At 39.6% G+C, this 18,112-nt stretch overlaps 1 pseudogene; it reads right to left on the bottom strand.

The window, feature by feature from the left end:
• Positions 1–14,315: 14,315 nt before the first annotated feature.
• On the bottom strand, positions 14,316–16,456 carry LOC130748356 (probable polygalacturonase; annotated as a pseudogene).
• Positions 16,457–18,112: the final 1,656 nt, after the last annotated feature.

Here is an 18,112-nt window from a genome sequence, read left to right as displayed (position 1 = left end):
GAAGCACACCAGATCAGAAGTCAGCTGGTGAAAGGACAGTCGCTATCACAGTACACATCGTACAGTCTCAGTCTGTCCGCCACCTTACCTCGTCAGCCTAGCAGTCTGATTTTACAAGATTGCCACTCCAACGGGCAAAACCCTAGCAACGGCTACATCATATGCCTTGGAGTATTTAAAGGCTTAAGAAAGAAGAAAGAAGCTAAGAAACTTTGCTGAAACAATTCAACTTATTCGAACCAATCTCTTAGCATTATTTCTTCACTGTTCTTAAACATCTGAGTTTACTATTAGCTTTTCAGAAGCAACTCTTGTAAACCCGAAATCTTTTACAAACACATTGTAAAGTTCCTTAAGAGACCAAGGTTGGTCGGATCTTGAGAGGACTGAATCAAGGTTGATCCAGTATTTAGCTAGTCTTAAGAGGATCGGTAGATGAGCTTCTTAAGAGAATACTAGTGAGAAAATCAGTGTATTGTTAGTCACTTAGCAGGTAGCAAAGTGCAGTTGTAACACTCATTGATTTAGTGAATTGCCTTCATCAGAAGAAGGAAGAAATCACTTCACGTGTGGACTGGATTAGCTTGAACTTTTATCTCAACTGAACCAGGATAAAATACTTGCGTGCATTACTTTATATTCCTTAGCACCTAGTTATTATCTTTGAGTTTGGAAAAAGTTCAAAAGTATATCATTTATTCAAAAACTCTATTCAACCCCCCCCCCTTTCTAGTGTTTTTCGCACCTTCAATTGGCATCAGAGCGTCGGTTCTGATTTAAACACCTAACAGTGTTCAGTGATCCAGAACCTAGTGTGAAAAACAACGATGGCCCAAGCCAATACTTCCGCTGACAACAACAACAACAACCAACTCAGAGCACCAGTCTTTGATGGTGAAAAATTTGAGTACTGGAAAGATAGAATAGAAAGTTATTTCCTTGGCACTGACCCAAATCTCTGAGATATGGTCATGGAAGGCTATACTGATCCAGTAGATGCTTCAGGAGTGAAGATCCCCCGTGTCGAAATGACTTGCGCTCAGAAGAAGTGTTTCAAGGATCATCACAAGGCTAAGTCTATGTTGTTTAGCTCAATATCATATATTTAATATGAGAAGATCTCTGACAAAGAAACAGCAAAATCCATCTATGACTCCTTGGTCATGACGCATGAAGGAAATGAAGAAGTCAAGGAGACCAAGGCTCTTGCTCTCATACAACAATATGAACAGTTCAAGATGGAATCTGGTGAAACCATTGAGGAGATGTACTCAAGGTTTCAAACTCTGATTGCTGGAATCAGAGTGCTAAACAAGAGCTACTCTACTGGTGACCATGTCAAAAAGATCATCAGAAGTTTGCCTAAGGAGTGGATGGCTTTCGTCACTACACTAAAACTCTCCAGGAATCTGAACTCTTTGAAGCTAGAAGAGCTTGTGAGTCATCTCAGAAGCCATGAGATTGAACTCAAAGAGCACAAGCCTCAAAAGAGAGACAAATCTATTGCTCTTAAATCAAAATTTGACAAAGCGAAAGCTTATCAGGCAGAAGAGGAAGATTCCTCTGAAGAACTGTCAGATGCGTCTGGTGACGAAGAGCTATCTCTTTTCACAGAGATTAAGAAAACTCTGGAAGAACAGACATAGCAAGGGCAAAGGACCAAAGAAAAGTACAGGAAGATTTGAATCTTCATCTGGTCAGAAGAAGTCATCTGGGAAGGAAGTCACTTGCTTCGAGTGCAAGGAATCGGGGCACTACAAGAGTGACTGTCCCAAGCTAAAGAAGGACAAGAGACCAAGAAAAGTCTTCAAGAAGAAAGCTCTCGTGACCTTCGATGCGACTGATTCTGATGAAGCTGAGTCAGAAGAAGATGAAGCTGTGGAAGCTCTGATGGCTACCACTAGCAGAGGTGCTGAAGCTTCAGAAGATGACTCAGACTCTAAAGATGACGATGAGGTATTCTCTAACTTTTCTCCATCTGAGCTAAGAACTGCTTTATCTAAAATAATGGAGAAACATGATGTTCTTGTAAATAAACATAAAGAGCTTAAAAGAAAATATGTTGTTAAAACCAGTTCATGAGAAGTCAGTCTCTGAACTCATTGAAGAGAATAATTTTATCAAAAATGACAACTCTTTCCTTCGTGCTAAAAATGTCATGCTAGAAGATCAACTTGCATCATCCGATGTTAAGCAAGAAAATTTAAACTTGACATGTCTAAATATTATAATCAAGTTCCCTTGTATTATCCTCCTGTTGCACCCAAAGTTTCAAGAACTTCTAGGAAAACTAACAAGAAAGGACCCAAGATATGGGTACCTAAGACAAAAATTATTCCTGTTGCAGACATCTTATGCAGCTCAGTTAAGACACCTGTCATGGTACCTGGACAGTGGATGCTCGCGACACATGACGGGCATAAGGTCTATATTCCAAAAACTGATGCCGCTTAAGTCAGGAGGAGACGTTGGCTTTGGAGGAAACCAGAAGGGAAAAATTATTGGAAAAGGCTCCATAAGAGATGGAAAAATTCCAGTTATTAATGATGTACTTCTGGTGGAAGGATTATTGCATAACTTGCTCTCCATAAGCCAAATAGCTGACAAAGGTTATGATGTGATCTTCAATCAAACCGGCTGCAAAGCTGTCAGTCAAACAGATGGATCTGTTATGTTTTCTGGGAAGAGAAGAAATGATATTTACAAAATCAAATTGTCTGAACTGCTATCTCAGAAGGTCAAGTGTCTCATGTCAGTTAATGATCAGCAATGTATCTGGCACATACGCCTAGGACATGCCAGCCTCAGGAAGATTTCTCAACTAAGCAAGCTAAACCTCGTCAGAGGATTGCCTCGTCTGAAGTTCTCATCAGAGGCTCTGTGTGAAGCTTGTTAGAAGGGAAAATTCACCAAGAAGCCCTTTAAAGCAAAGAATGTGGTATCTACAACAAGACCCCTTGAGCTACTTCACATTGACCTCTTTGGACCAGTGAAAACTGAATCCATTGGAGGAAAGAAGTATGGGTTAGTCATTGTGGATGACTACAGCAGGGGGACATGGGTTAAGTTATTAAGGCACAAGGATGAAACACATACTATGTTCACCAACTTCATCACTCAAGTTCAGAAGGAGTTCCAAACCTCAGTGATTACTGTCAGAAGTGATCATGGTGGAGAATTTGAGAACAAAGCCTTTGAAGAATTGTTCAACTCTCAAGGGATCTCTCACAACTTCTCCTGTCCACGCACCCCTCAACAAAATGGAGTTGTTGAAAGAAAGAACAGAACTCTTCAGGAGATGGCTCGCACCATTATGCAAGAATCAAGTATGGCCAAGCACTTCTGGGCAGAAGCAATCAACATTGCATGCTACATCCAGAACAGAATCTCCATCAGACTAATTCTGGAGAAGAATCCTTATGAGCTATGCAAAGGAAGACAACCTGATATCTCTTACTTCCATCCTTTTGGAAGTACCTGCTACATGCTCAACACTAAGGAGCAATTGGGTAAATTTGATTCTAAAGCTTTAAAATGCTATTTTCTTGGTTATTCTGAAAGATCTAAAGGTTTTAGAATTTATAATATTATTCATCAAACTGTTGAGGAATCTGTCCAAATTAGATTTGATGATAAGCTTGGCTAATAAAAGTCAAAGCTGTTTGAAAGATTTGTAGATTTAAGCATTGATTATTCGGAAGCAAATCAACCAAAGAACAGCCCAGAGAATGTTGCTTCAGAGGTAGAAGCATCAGAAGAAAATCCAACAACTTCTGATCAACTTCAGAAGAAGAAAAGAATAGCTGTCTCTCATCTAGAAGAACTGATTATTGGCAACAAAGATGCTCCCGTCAGAACCAGGTCTATGGTCAAACCTTCAGAAGAGACTCTTCTGAGTCTGAAGGGACTTGTATCTCTTATTGAGCCCAAATCAGTTGATGAAGCTCTTGAAGTTAAAGGCTGGATTCTGGCAATGCAAGAAGAGCTAGATCAGTTCACCAAGAATGATGTATGGACCTTAATGCCTAAACCCAAAGGTTTCCATGTCATAGGAACCAAGTGGGTATTCAAAAACAAGCTGAATGAAAAAGGAGAAGTAACAAGAAACAAGGCACGACTGGTGGCTTAAGGCTACAGTCAACAAGAGGGGATTGATTACACTGAGACCTTTGCTCCTATAGCAAGGCTTGAAGCTATAAGGCTACTGATCTCCTTCTCAGTGAATCACAACATCATTCTCCATCAGATGGATGTCAAGAGTGCATTCCTCAATGGCTACATCTCTGAAGAAGTGTATGTCAAGCAACCTCCTGGATTTGAAGATGACAAGCATCCAGAACATGTCTACAAGCTCAAGAAGTCACTCTATGGACTGAAACAAGCTCCCAGAGCTTGGTATGAAAGGCTCAGCTCCTTTCTTTTGAAGAATGAGTTTGTAAGGGGTACAGGTGACAACACTCTTTTCTGCAGAACCTATAAGGATGATATTCTTATAGTTCAGATTTATGTTGATGACATTATTTTTGGTTCTGCTAATCCCTCTCTGTGCAAGGAATTTTCTAAGATGATGCAGGCTGAATTCGTAATGAGCATGATGGGAGAACTCAAATACTTCCTGGGAATTCAAATCGATCAACGATCAGGAGTCACTTATATCTATCAGAAGAAGTACACCTTGGAACTTCTGAAGAAGTTCAACATGAGTGACTGCAACATCTCTAAGACTCCAATGCATCCAACATGCATTCTTGAGAAAGAGGAAATTTCCTCTAAGGTTTGTCAGAAGCTCTATCGTGGAATGATAGGCTCACTTCTTTACTTAACTGCTTCCAGACCTGATATATTGTTCAGTGTGCATCTCTGTGCTAGATTCCAATCAGATCCTAGAGAGACTCACTTAACTACTGTTAAGAGGATCCTCAAATATATGAAAGGAACCACTAACCTTGGCTTGATGTATAGAAAAACATCAGAGTATACACTTTCAGGTTTTTGTGATGCTGACTTTGCTGGAGACAGAGTGGAAAGGAAAAGCACCTCTGGAAGCTACCATTTTCTTGGAGCAAATCTTGTCACTTGGTCAAGCAAGAGACAGAACACAATTGCTCTATCAACTGCAGAAGCAGAGTATGTCTCAGCTGCCACTTGTTGTACACAAACCATATGGATGAAGAATCATCCGGAGGACTATGGTTTGTCTCTGAAGAAAGTCCCTATCTACTGTGACAACATAGCTGCTATCTCACTCGGCAAGAATCCCATTCTACATTCGAGGGCAAAGCATATAGAAGTAAAGTATCATTATATTCGTGATCATGTTCAAAAGGGCACTCTATCATTAGAGTATGTTAATATTGACCATCAGTGGGCAGATATTTTCACTAAGCTCTTAGCAGAAGATAGGTTTTTATTTATTCTTGAAAACCTGAACATGGACTTCTGTCCAGAGTAAGGTTCTCTTCAGAACTTCTGACCATGGTGCCTCTAAAGTCATCAGACGTTACCCTTTTCAGAAGGTACTCGATCAGAAGCTCTTAACCCACTGGTTAAACTTCTGTGGTAGGCAACAATACACGTGTCACTTCATTTGTGACACAGTTCCTTAAGTCGCGTGGTGTATCTGCTATAATGATGATGCCTACTCTCCTCCACTATGCTATTTTCAGACTATCTATTTTACAAACCGTTGATTTTGCTTTTCACTTTTTGCCTCCTAAAATCTCAACGGTTACCATAAAACCTACTATACGCACTTTTCACACACGATCTTCCACACACTTACACAACGGTTTTCAAACTCTTTGTGTGCATTGCATTCATTCATACTCCTCTCTCCAATATTTCCCTCTCTCTGAACCCTAAACCTCACTACCTGAGAATCATGGGCAAATCAAAGAAATCAAAGACAAATGTTACTGCTTCCTCCAAACAAACTGCCGAAGACCAAGAAACTCAGAGATTTGAAGAAGCACAACAAATTCTGAACACACCCAATGTGGTCACCTGCGTCAAGAAAGCTGAAGAACTGGTTGTGTGCAACGAAGCAAGAGTGGACTTCGACAACCTGGCTGATCATGGGTTCGACATCAGGGATCAAGTCGACTTGCAGGGTTGGTCTGGTTATTTCAATAGGCTCTGTGGTCCTATCTACTACAAACTGGTGGTGGAATTCTGGAAAAATGCAGTTTGCAACGACTACTACGTCGTTTCCCATGTGCTGGATAGGAAGATTGTGATCTCAAAAGAGTCCATTGCAAAGTTGTTGGGTATGGAGTTCTAACAGGGAAAAAGGATCAAAAATGTTGATGCTAATGTTCCTAGCATGAGGAAGCTTGTCAATTTTGCTATTTATGACAATTGGTCCATGGATAGGACCAAGTATGCTATAAAGGATCTGAAGCCCAAGATGAAGATCTGGCAGAAGATTTTCATATCCTGCATCCATCCCAGAACAGGCGGAACTGATTACCTCAATGCAACTCAGAAGGTAATCATGTACTACATTTCTAGGGGTGAGCCTGTATGTCTGCCATTTCTGCTTTTCAACTATCTGAAGGAATGTGTTGAGAAGTCAAGAACTACTGGAATTGAGAACAAGAGGTCTATTTCTTACATTCCTTATGGAAGGTTACTCTCAGATATCTTTACTCAATATCGACTGGTCAAGACTCTTTTCTATCTAGGACTTCATGATGATTTGGCTATGTCCATTGGAGATGCTCTCAATGGGACTAAGCTGAAGAGAATGCAGATTATTGAGAAAGTTCAGATTGAACCTAAAGAAGACACATCTGAAGAGTTTCGTCAGAAGAACTACCCTGTTGATGACTTTCCTCTATGGTCTAAAAAGGACAATCCAGCATGCATTCTGGAGTATGTGAGGATGCTCAGAAGAGAAGGAGATCCTATCACCCTTGAGGAATTTGTCAAAAAACTTCCTGATAGTCCTCCTGAGAGGGCAACAAGGAAATCAAAAAGGGCAACAAGCAGCAAGCCTTCAGATCTTAAGGGAAAAGGGACTCTGATAGAGGAATCTAAAAAGAGGAAAGCTGCATCCAAGTCAGTGGTCATCAAGGAACCCACTCCAGAAAGTCTTCCTAAGAGAACTTCAATGCAATCATCTCAACTATCTGAGTCTGAAAGCTCTGAGAACTCCTTGGAAGAACCCTCAAGTGAAGAGACTGAAGATGATGATGTTCCCCTGGCCAAGAGGCGAAAAGTTCTTTTTGAGGATTAGATGAGCAGGATGATTGTGAGATCATTGAGAATGTGCTTCAGGTTATAAGGGAATCTTCAGAAGCTGAAGAATCCACGGATTCTGATGAAGTACCCTTAGTGAAGAAAAAGAAACTGTCTTTGAATGGTCCACTTCAGCAGAAAGAGGCAGAATCAAAGCAGGCATCTGACCTTGCTTCAGAAGCACAAAGGGAAAGAAGATCAAAGAGTACTTCTGATCCTGCAAGGGCTGCAAAGCTCACCAGGACCACTTTCATCAGAAGTCCAAGTAAGGTAATTACTGAAAGCATTAACTCTGATTCTGCTTTAGTAGTTATTCCTGAATAACCCCTGCCTATATCTACTTCCATGCCTACCTCAACCCAAACAGCTCCCACTCAAACAGAACCTCAAACACAAGCTTTCTCTCAAGCTGAAACACAAGCCCCCCAATCAAACATCCAAACAGCTACCACTGTCATTCCATCCATCCAAATTCAAACCTCTTCCACATCCACCACAACTGAACCTGTACCTCTTTCAATTCCTTCATTCAAGGTATCGTTCAAAGTGAGGCTACCTTGAGAAATTTGGTTCAACATTTCACTCCCAAGCCTCCATCCACTTCAAAGACCCTCCTGTTAACTCAAACTGGTGAGATCCCTGCTGAGGAAAAAAAAGAGGATGATGATGTTCAGATCCTTGAACCTCCTTTCAATGTGAAGCCTATTCAACAAGTAGCTTCCAACTTTGAAGATCAGCTCCAAGATGTTGTTGAAACTTCCTATGTATCCTTGTCCAACTATTCTGCAGTAAACTCACGAGATCTGAGTTTTACCTCACCTGAGAAGACTGCTACCTCTAGGCAAAGGCAAGTAACGATCTCTGAAGCTGAGCATATGGATGAATCTGACCATTCAGGAATAGAGAAGAACCATGAGATTGATTCTACTCCTTCAGGACAATCCAGAACTAATAGTTCCAATGCTTCAAGCTCAAATGCAACCAGAACTCCTCAGCCTATCCTGACCTTGGCAACCTCCTTCCGACCTCAAAATCTCATTCAACTCATTCAGGAGTTCTCTGAAGAGGCAACCAGAAGATTGCAATGGTTATATCAGGTAACTGATAATCAGTTTGATGCTTCATTTGTTGATGGTCTGTGGTCTGCCTTCGGAAGATGGTCAGAAAGCAGAGCTTAGGAATTTCAGAAGCAGCTTAGCAGTGAGAAACGTCTGAGGGTTCATGATGCGTCTGAGAGAGCCTAAGAGCAAAGGCAGAGATTGCTGCAAATAGTTTGTGAACCTTTGAGAAGAGCTATGGCTGAAAGAAACTATGTCGTCTCTGAATGTACCTTAGAAGATGCTGAGATGATTCCAGCAGAGGGTGCAGAAGACAGCTCTGACAGAATAGTCATTCTGGAAGCTGCAGATGTTGATGAAGTTGAGATGCAAGTGCCAATTCAAGTTGATACTGAAACTCCATCAGAGGCAGAAGTTCCTACTCCTGCTCAAGCTCCAGAAGTTGCTACTCTTGCTGCCAGGATTGACAGAATTCAAGATGATCAGCAGAGGCTGTTTCAGATGGTTGAGCAACAAGGACTGGTTCAGAGTGAACAAAGTAGGCAGATTCAGGAATCCTCCAGCAGAATGGAAGCCATTATGAAGTATTTGATCGAGAATCTTCCCTCTTCATCAAAGCCTTGAACCCCTCTCATCTATCTTTCATGCATTTGTTTTAATTGTCTATGAATTTATTTCTTGTTTGACTGTGTTAAATTCTATTCTCTTATTTAATGCACCGTCCATTTCCTTTAGTAACTCACATGCTTTTATGATTTGATAAGTTTTATGCATGTTTTTCTGTTACTTTTCATCCTTATAATCTTTTGCCTTCTTTCTTCTCCATCACACCGCAATTCACTTCAACTCAGTCAATTCATTCTCTTCTCAATTCTAAAACAACAATGACTTCTATTGAGTTGATCTCTGACCTCAAGACTCTGGTCTTTCACCAAGTCTTCTCATGGAGTGTTAATCTCTCTACTTCTCAGATCTCTCAAGCTCTTGGAAAGATTGACAATCTTTTCGATTGTTGGTTGACACCCCACCAGATTCACTGTCTTCAGAATCTTCAGGAAGTTCTGAACAGCCTCCTTCGTCTGGCCTCTCGCCGGAAGGATCTTGAAGCTCAGTTCGAGGGCATTTGTATGCTTCTTGAACATGAAGAAGATCAACAAGACGTTGGTCAGGATGCTGCCTCCAACCCTGGTATCCGTGAAAGCGAAGTTCTAAAGGAAGAACTGGCTACTGAGTTAGCCTCCATTGATCAGGACATTCGTCCTTTACACCTTCAGCTTCTCTCTATGAAGAATTATCGTGCCTTCTTGTGTATCTAGAAATTGTTCTTCTAGTTTTGCTTTCTATCCTCTGTATCCCTCTTCGTTAATTAATAATAACAAGTTTCTTATCTGCATTAATTCTTGATTGTTGTTGTTATTAATTGTGTTTTTTCACTCTTTTTGCTTATGACAAAAAGGGGGAGTACATAAAATGGTTTTGATAAACTTTTTCTTATATTATATAAAACCAGTAGAAGAGAATAAGTATCAAATACTTATAGCACATAGATATTGCCAGCGTCCTAAATAAGGAATACATTTTGTTCAGTATTCTGAACTAATCTGCTTCTGATGCTTTATTCCATTAATACCTGGACAATACTCTATGTTCTCATGTGATCTACGCCAGCTCTGAACCATCAAATTTTGATGAGTACACATCCCTCTAAGCGTATAATCTGATCACATAACTAGACTCCGAATCTAGACTCTTCATCATTTCATCAAGTCATAGATTCAGGGGGAGTCAGGGGAGACCCCAGCTCAAAATCAGGTGTTATCCCAGATTCAGAAGGAGCTACACAAACCGTTACACAAGGATAAGTTTAAACTCTAATCTTTTCTCTCCTGTGTATTCAGTTTAATGTTTAAGAATTGTTCATCAAAATACTTGTTTTGTCATCATCAAAAAGGGGGAAATTGTAAGATCAAGGTTTGATCAGTGGTTGCATCTCTATATTTTGATGATTACAATTAAGGTTTGTGATGATGAACAATTGTGGTACCCTAACGTTTGTCTCCTTTAGTTGTGACAAACAGGTTCTGAATCTGATCCAAGCCTATCCAATCAGAAGATAAAGACCCAAGGGTAACCATAAGAGAGTTCTCTAGCTTACCATTTCGTTAAGAACAGTGGCATATACTTCATAAGTTCTGAAGTAAGAAGCTCTCAGAAGGTACTGAAGAACCGGAGTCAGAAGTTCTGAAGACCAGTTGTTCCTGAAGGAATGGTTCTGAAGAAGAAAGACTCAAGTTCTGAAGACCGACAAGAAGTTGGCTCTGAAGACCCAAGCTATTCTAGCTCTGGCATTCAGAAGTTCTGAGGAACTTGTCCAGAAGCAGAAGTTGCAAGGTCAGAGGATCCAAGCTTTCGTCTGACACTGATCAATAGCTTCACCAACGTCCATCTGAAGCACACCAGATCAGAAGTCAGCTGGTGAAAGGACAGGTCGCTATCACAGTACACATCGTACAGTCTCAGTCTGTCCGCCACCTACCTCGTCAGCCTAGCAGTCTGATTTTACAAGATTGCCACTCCAACGGGCAAAACCCTAGCAACGGCTACATCATATGCCTTGGAGTATTTAAAGGCTGAAGAAAGAAGAAAGAAGCTAAGAAACTTTGCTGAAACAATTCAACTTATTCGAACCAATCTCTTAGCATTATTTCTTCACTGTTCTTAAACATCTGAGTTTACTACTAGCTTGTCAGAAGCAACTCTTGTAAACCCGAAACCTTTTACAAACACATTGTAAAGTTCCTTAAGAGACCAAGGTTGGTCGGATCTTGAGAGGACTGAATCAAGGTTGATTCAGTGTTTAGCTAGTCTTAAGAGGATCGATAGATGAGCTTCTTAAGAGAATACTAGTGAGAAAATCAGTGTATTGTTAGTCACTTAGCAGGTAGCAAAGTGCAGTTGTAACACTCATTGATTTTAGTGAATTGCCTTCATCAAAAGAAGGAAGAAATCACCTTCACGGGTGGAGTGGATTAGCTTGAGCTTTTATCTCAAGTGAACCAGGATAAAATACTTGCGTACTTTACTTTATATTCCTCAGCACCTAGTTATTATCTTTGAGTTTGGAAAAAGTTCAAAAGTATATCCTTTATTCAAAAACTCTATTCAAACCCCCCCCCCTCCCTTAGTGTTTTTCGCACCTTCATATGACTCTAACATAATAAAAGACTTAAATGCAACTAAAGACTCTACATAAATAACTAAAAAGATAATAAAAAACCAAATAAAAGATAAGAAAATAAAGAGAAAAAGACCATAGAAATTCATGTTATCACACCACTATACTGAAAGACAGCTTGTCCTCAAGCGCAAAACAAAAGGCAGCTTGTCCTCAAGCACATAACTAATCACCTCTTCTTCAGCTGCTCAAGCCTTTTAACCACAAAAGACACTTCACTAAAGAGAAAAGGTCAATGTACTTAACGCAAAATTAAGGTTAGCACAAGCGAGTAAAATCTCCAAACCAGAGTTCATCGAATTCCTCGCATATTAAGCACCCATCTCACCTTTTGGGTGCTTTAACATACAAGCATATAAAAGAGCCCTAGTAATCTAATCAATTCAAAGTCAGTTACATAGTAACAAGAATCAGAGAGACTTCAAAACGGTTGTAACTTTGGCTAAGGAAAAGGTAGGGAAATCAAGAAAAGGGTAACACAAGGGCTCTCAAAATATTCTGGGGTGAGTGACTTTTTTTATTCAACAAGACCTGAGCAAAATGTTATGATTTTGTGTCTCCTTCCTTCTTTCTTTTTAGTGTTTTTGTCTTTTTTTGTTTTTTTAATTGTCAAGGCACTTTCCTTTCTTTTTGACAATTAAGCATGCTTTTTTTTTCTTTTGTTAGGAAGGGAGTCTGTTGAGATTTGGCTCATTATAATTTTGGCTAAAATCTTGAGTTTATTAGGATTTGATTTAATGTGGATTGTAAAAGGTTTTAAGGGATTGTTATAGGATTTATTAGGATTTTATTGTAAAATAGAGATCAATAGAATCCACTATAAATAGGATAACAATGTAACCCTAAAAGTTGTACTTGGTACCACATGCTTCATGCCACAAGTAATACAAAGGAGCTATAGCTACTCTATAGCCGCAGAGATAGGCAATTTGGCTGAACTGCGTGACCAAAGATGATGTGTGCTTTATCTGTGGTTTTTCGTTCTACTACTCTGTGCAACCGAGGTGCTTGAATCCCCTACAAGTGGTATCAGAGCCGATGGTTCGTGGGACCATGGTAACAGCTGGACAACTTCCGCAAAGGGGCCGATGGTTAGTAACCATGGTAACGGCCGAGTAACTTCTGCGGAGGGGCCGATGGTTAGTAACCATAGTGACAACTGATATATTCCGCTGCGAAGGGAGGTCAACAAGGATTGCAAATGTCGTTGTGAGAGGAGAAACCGACGGATCTGAAAGACACAGAACAAGGTGGAGATCTGTCTACTTTCAAGAGGCGATGGCCACGCCAGGGAAGGAGAAGTGGATGGATGCCAAGGTGGAGGAGTGAAGCAACAGGGTGTTGAGAAGGTGGAGTTCAATCCCAGAAATCAGAATCAGGAAACTAAAGCAGCGGATCTTCATAGGGGAGTTCAGAATTCGCCAAGGTGGAGATTGTTGAGATTTGGCTCATTATATTTTGGAATAGAATCTTTAGTTTATTAGGATTTGATTTAATGTGGATTGTAAAAGGTTTTAAGGGATTGTTATAGGATTTATTAGGATTTTATTGTAAAATAGAGATCAATAGAATCCACTATAAATAGGATAACAATGTAACCCTAAAAGTTGTACTTGGTACCACATGCTTCATGCCACAAGTAATACAAATGAGCTATAGCTACTCTATAGCCGCAGAGGTAGGCAATTTGGCTGAACTGCGTGACCAAAGATGTTGTTTGTTTTATCTGTGATTTCTCGCTCTACTAATTCGTGCAATCTAGGTGCTTGAATCCCCAACAGAGTCCTTTCTAAATTTTCCCTGCTCAAATAAAACCATAAGTCACTCACCAAAAACAAAATTTTCCATAGTTAAGGGACCAAGAAAAATTATTCAATTATAAGGCTCAACATGGAAAACAATTGGAAGTCCCAAACCACCCAACCCCTTTTTTTTAAGGTTTAGAGAACCACTCCCACCCAGATGTTGAAGAAAATGATCATGGCTATCATCAGGAAGGACTGAGAACTCGCCAAACCACTCAGATATTTTGACCAAATTCTGACATGAGAAGAACAAGTGATCAGTACTTTCCTCAGCCACAGAACACAAAGAACAAGCATTTGCAATGACAACACCTCGTCAATTCAGATTCACCTTGGTTTGAACCCTATTAATAAGCATTTTCCAGCTCAATGCAATCGCATTCGCAGAGCCTTGATGGACCACAGCAGCATAAAAAAATTATCCCTTTGAACATTGTCACACCAGTGAAGAAACTCATAGGCGGACTTGACTGAAAAAATTCCATGTTGATCAGGTATCCACTTCCAAGAATCAGACCTCCCAAGTCCCAATTGAGGGCACAAAACAGCTTACCTCAGATCTACTAAGAGTTACTTGGGGCATTAATACCAGGTGCTGATTAGGTTGTGTTTTGAGTAAACAAATTAATTAAGCGATAAGCAGATTAATTACTTATTCATAAGCTATTTTGAGAAACTTATTTAACCAATTAGAACATAGGTTATGCGTTAACATAACGCATAAGTTGCTATTCATAAATTAATCAAAACAGTTTATGAAAATTAGTTCAAAGCAACTTGTAAATAGGCCATAAGGCATAAGCCAATTACATAAGCTATGTCAAATACTTGCATAAATATTTATGTTTTAACATAAGCTCAAATAAGCAATTAAAGGTAATCCAACCCCAACAACATTTTGGTACTAAGGAAAACGCATGTTTACTCTCTAACTTTGATTTAATTTTTTCAGAACTCTTTCATAGATAACAATAGCATCATTATTGTATTACATTCAAAATTTAAAATACATTCATTCTCTCAGAAGAGTGACAAACTTTTAAAGGAACAAGTCTTCAGTTGAACACTTTCAATGGGAAGTTTGTCTGCTGGAAAAGGACAGTCAAATTTCCCAGGCTTCTCTTGCAGCAATGCACAAGGCTCAGGAGACACATTGCTTGTAATTCCATGCCAATTTCTTTCCCACTTTCTCAATATTCGCATTAGAAATGCAAATTCCAGTGAAAGGATCATTAGCAATTCCTTCAAGCTTTGCAGGATATGTGACATTCTTTGCAATCACGTCTCTATAATTGATTCCAGTGATGGTAGGAAGTGCTTTTGGATCAAAGCCAGTGTCAGGGTGTGATCCATAAGAACCTGTCATCCAAAACACATATTTCATGGTGAACAAGTTCATTCCTTTGACAAAAATGTTCTTCACATATGCTCCTCTACCAACTGCAGTTTTGATTCTAATTGCTGATTGAGTGTTGATGGCAGTGAGGTCTTCTGCTCTAATATCTTGGATTCCACCAGACATTTCACTTCCTAAAGCAATCATAGCACTATCAGGGGATATACATGTAAGTCTTCTGATTATTATGTGCTGGCTTGGCATCCCAACTTTGATTCCATACTCATCCCAACCACTTTTCACTGCAATGCAATCATCACCAGATACAATATAGCAATCTTCAATCCTAGTGTTTGAACAAGAATCTGTAAAATGGAGGAAAAAATAGTTAGAGAATGATTGAAATTTGAGTGAATAGTAACTTTAGTCGATGAAAAATATCAGGGCTAAGAAAGTAGACAAACTAGCCGCCGAAAGATGAAACCAAATTTCAATTAGTCTTTCAAGATCTAAAATGGATTTTGTCCTTTTTCATCCTTCAAGGATCATATTAATCATAATTTCCATCTTTTAAAGACTAAATTGAAATCCAGTGGAAGTAAACTATATATAATAGAATTACAGAAATGATATAAAAATTACCAGGATCAATTCCATCTGTGTTGGGAGAGTCAACTGGTGCAAGAATGGTCAGCCCTTGAATTATAATGTCACTGCAGTGAAAGGTGTGACAAGAACATGAGAATAACAGAACATATGGTCCATGAAGATTGAACATAAATTGAAATGAAAATCATTGTCAAACCTGCTGTAAATTGGATGGACAAACCAAGATGGAGAATTGACCAAAGTGAGATTTGAGATTTGAATTTGACTAGAGTACATAATCTCAATCATGTAAGGCCTGGTGAGTTTAAATTGTCCCTTGTGGAACTTGTCCCACCAGTAAGATCCTTGCCCATCAATAGTACCATTGTGACCTAATGAACAGATTCAAAACATGTGACATTAAAAAAGATTTTCCAAAGAGGCATGATATTAACAAATTCTAATAGAGATGAGATGATAATATATGGTCCTTGTAGTTTTACCAGTAATAACAACATCAGTGAGGTGTGTTCCAAAAATGAGACTACTGAACCTTCCAGCAGGTGCATCCCTTCCTCTGCCATATGATGGAAGAACAGGAAGTGAGGGCCACTCTGATTCAACCTGTTAATGTTGGTCAATGAAGTGTTGATTTAGGAGAAAATGAAAAATGAAAAAAAAAAATTAACAATGGATGTCAAATACCTGGGATCCAAGAATGACAGCATCTTTTTGGAGAAAAAGTGTGAAATGGCTAGTGAGATTAAAGCTTCCAGTGAGCCATTTCCCTGGTGGCACCACCAGTATAGCCCCGCCATCATTCGCATAGTGGCTGAGATTGCTGATTGCAGATTGAAAGGCCTTGGTGTTTGATGTTTTGCCATCACCAACACCACCAAAATCAGTCAAAACTGCACTATGTTTTCTGCAATTGATAGCAGGGTACTCAAGATCCTGTAATCTTCTTACTACTCTGCATTCTGCTACCTTCACTCCTAGTGATCCCAATAGCACCACTGCGAAAATAACCCCGACAACCTGCAGAAAACCAAAATTTCTAGTCATGGAACACGGTAAATAGCGTATAAAAAAACACTGAAATGCTGGAAAAGATAAGAGAAAAGTGCATTCGATATAATCAAAGTCGAATCACATTGAGAAGAAACAAAAAGAAAAGCATCGTGAAAAGCTGAATGTAAGAAAGAAAAAAGGAATTACAGAAGAGTTTCTAAGCTTTGGACACAACTTCATCATGGTATGATTGTAACTTTGAGAGAGGTTTCAGTTCTGTTTGGTGGCTTGGAAGAAATAGACAAGCTAGGGTCATATTTATAGTATGGAAGGGATTTTAGGCGTTACACTTTGAGAAGCAATTAGAATTCAAAGAACTTGTTGAATTAAGAGCTATTAAGTAGAATATTGAAAATAATTAGTATCGGTTACATAAAGTTTATAATTACGTGTTGGGAAAGAACAGTATGGTCCTGTGTAGTGGCCGGTTATAGGCAAATGGTACATGCATGGAAATGGATCAGTCAATTTCTTTGGTAAATGATTGAGAGAAACGATATCAAGATATTATTAGTGCATGTTTGAACCATGATTATCTGACTGCAATTATAATACTCTCACTAGTAGTATTGATTAATTATAAGACTAGCGTACCTTTGGTTTGAGGTGGAGAAATGAGTGTTATTTAGTCTGGATGGGAAGGAGGTGATCATAGCCGGTGGCGGAGCATAAGTGTTGCCGTGAATCCGTGATGGTGATGATGAGCGAGCGAGTCAAGGTTGAGCAATTTGAAAAGTGCGGCGGGAATGGAGGGGGAATGTTACAGGATTTGAGGGATGTGGGTTATGATGAAGAGGAGTTACTACAGGAGATTGATGCCAATATTCAAAAATAGGGATTGTAGACTTGTAGTAGTGAAATCAGGAGAGGCGATGCGAAAGTAAGGGATGATTTTTTGAGAGTGATTAGATGGAGTTTGGGCCCAGGATGAATTGGTGGAGGGGCTGGCCCATTGTCACAAAAAGAACAGAAGAGCTTGGTTTGGGTTAGGGAAGAAACAAATCAGCAGCTCATTAAACCTTCTGTTATATTTGACCAAAAAAAAAAACCTTCTCTTATTATTTTATATATAAGAAAATGAAAGGTAAAGGTAGCATTGATTCTAGCAAAATAGTGAGTATTGTAAACGTGAGTTAAAATAATGTGATTTATGTTTGGATAACTTATCACGAAGGTGAATTTTTTAAGGGTCCCTTTAATATGTTGTATAGTATAAGGTCCGATAGTATAAAGTCTGGTAATATTAACCCTAATAGTATTAGGTCTGCTAAAAATTTAATACTATACAATATTTGATCATGTAGTGTATAACTTATTATTTCATTTAAATTAATATAGACATGTTTTGTGAAATATTGAACCATGATAGATATTATAGAAATCAGGATTGTGCTAGTGGTGGTAAAGATGGCGGTGGCGACTGATGTAGCTGCAACAATGGTGATCGCGGTGATTGAGGATAGTGGTTGTGGTGGTGGCTGTAGAGGTGGCAATGGTGGCGGCGGTGGATGGAGGTGGCTTTGGCGGTAGTGGGGGTGGTGGATCATGGCGGTATATAGTGGTGGTGATGATGATGGCGGTGGTGTTGGAAGGTGATGGTGATGATGGTGGTGGTAATTGCAGTGGTGGTGGTGGTGGAGGTGGTGGTAGTAATGGCGATAAAGATTATGGCAGAGGCGGTGGTAGCAGTGGTGGAGGCGGAGGTGGAGGGTGGTGTCGGTGGTGGCAGTGGCGATAACGATGGTGATGGCGGCAGTGACGATGGTGGCAGAGGTGGAGG

Source organism: Lotus japonicus, chromosome 3 (genome assembly GCF_012489685.1).
Source record: "Lotus japonicus ecotype B-129 chromosome 3, LjGifu_v1.2".
Lineage (NCBI taxonomy): Eukaryota > Viridiplantae > Streptophyta > Magnoliopsida > Fabales > Fabaceae > Lotus > Lotus japonicus.
This window is presented reverse-complemented; position numbering and strand designations above follow the sequence as displayed.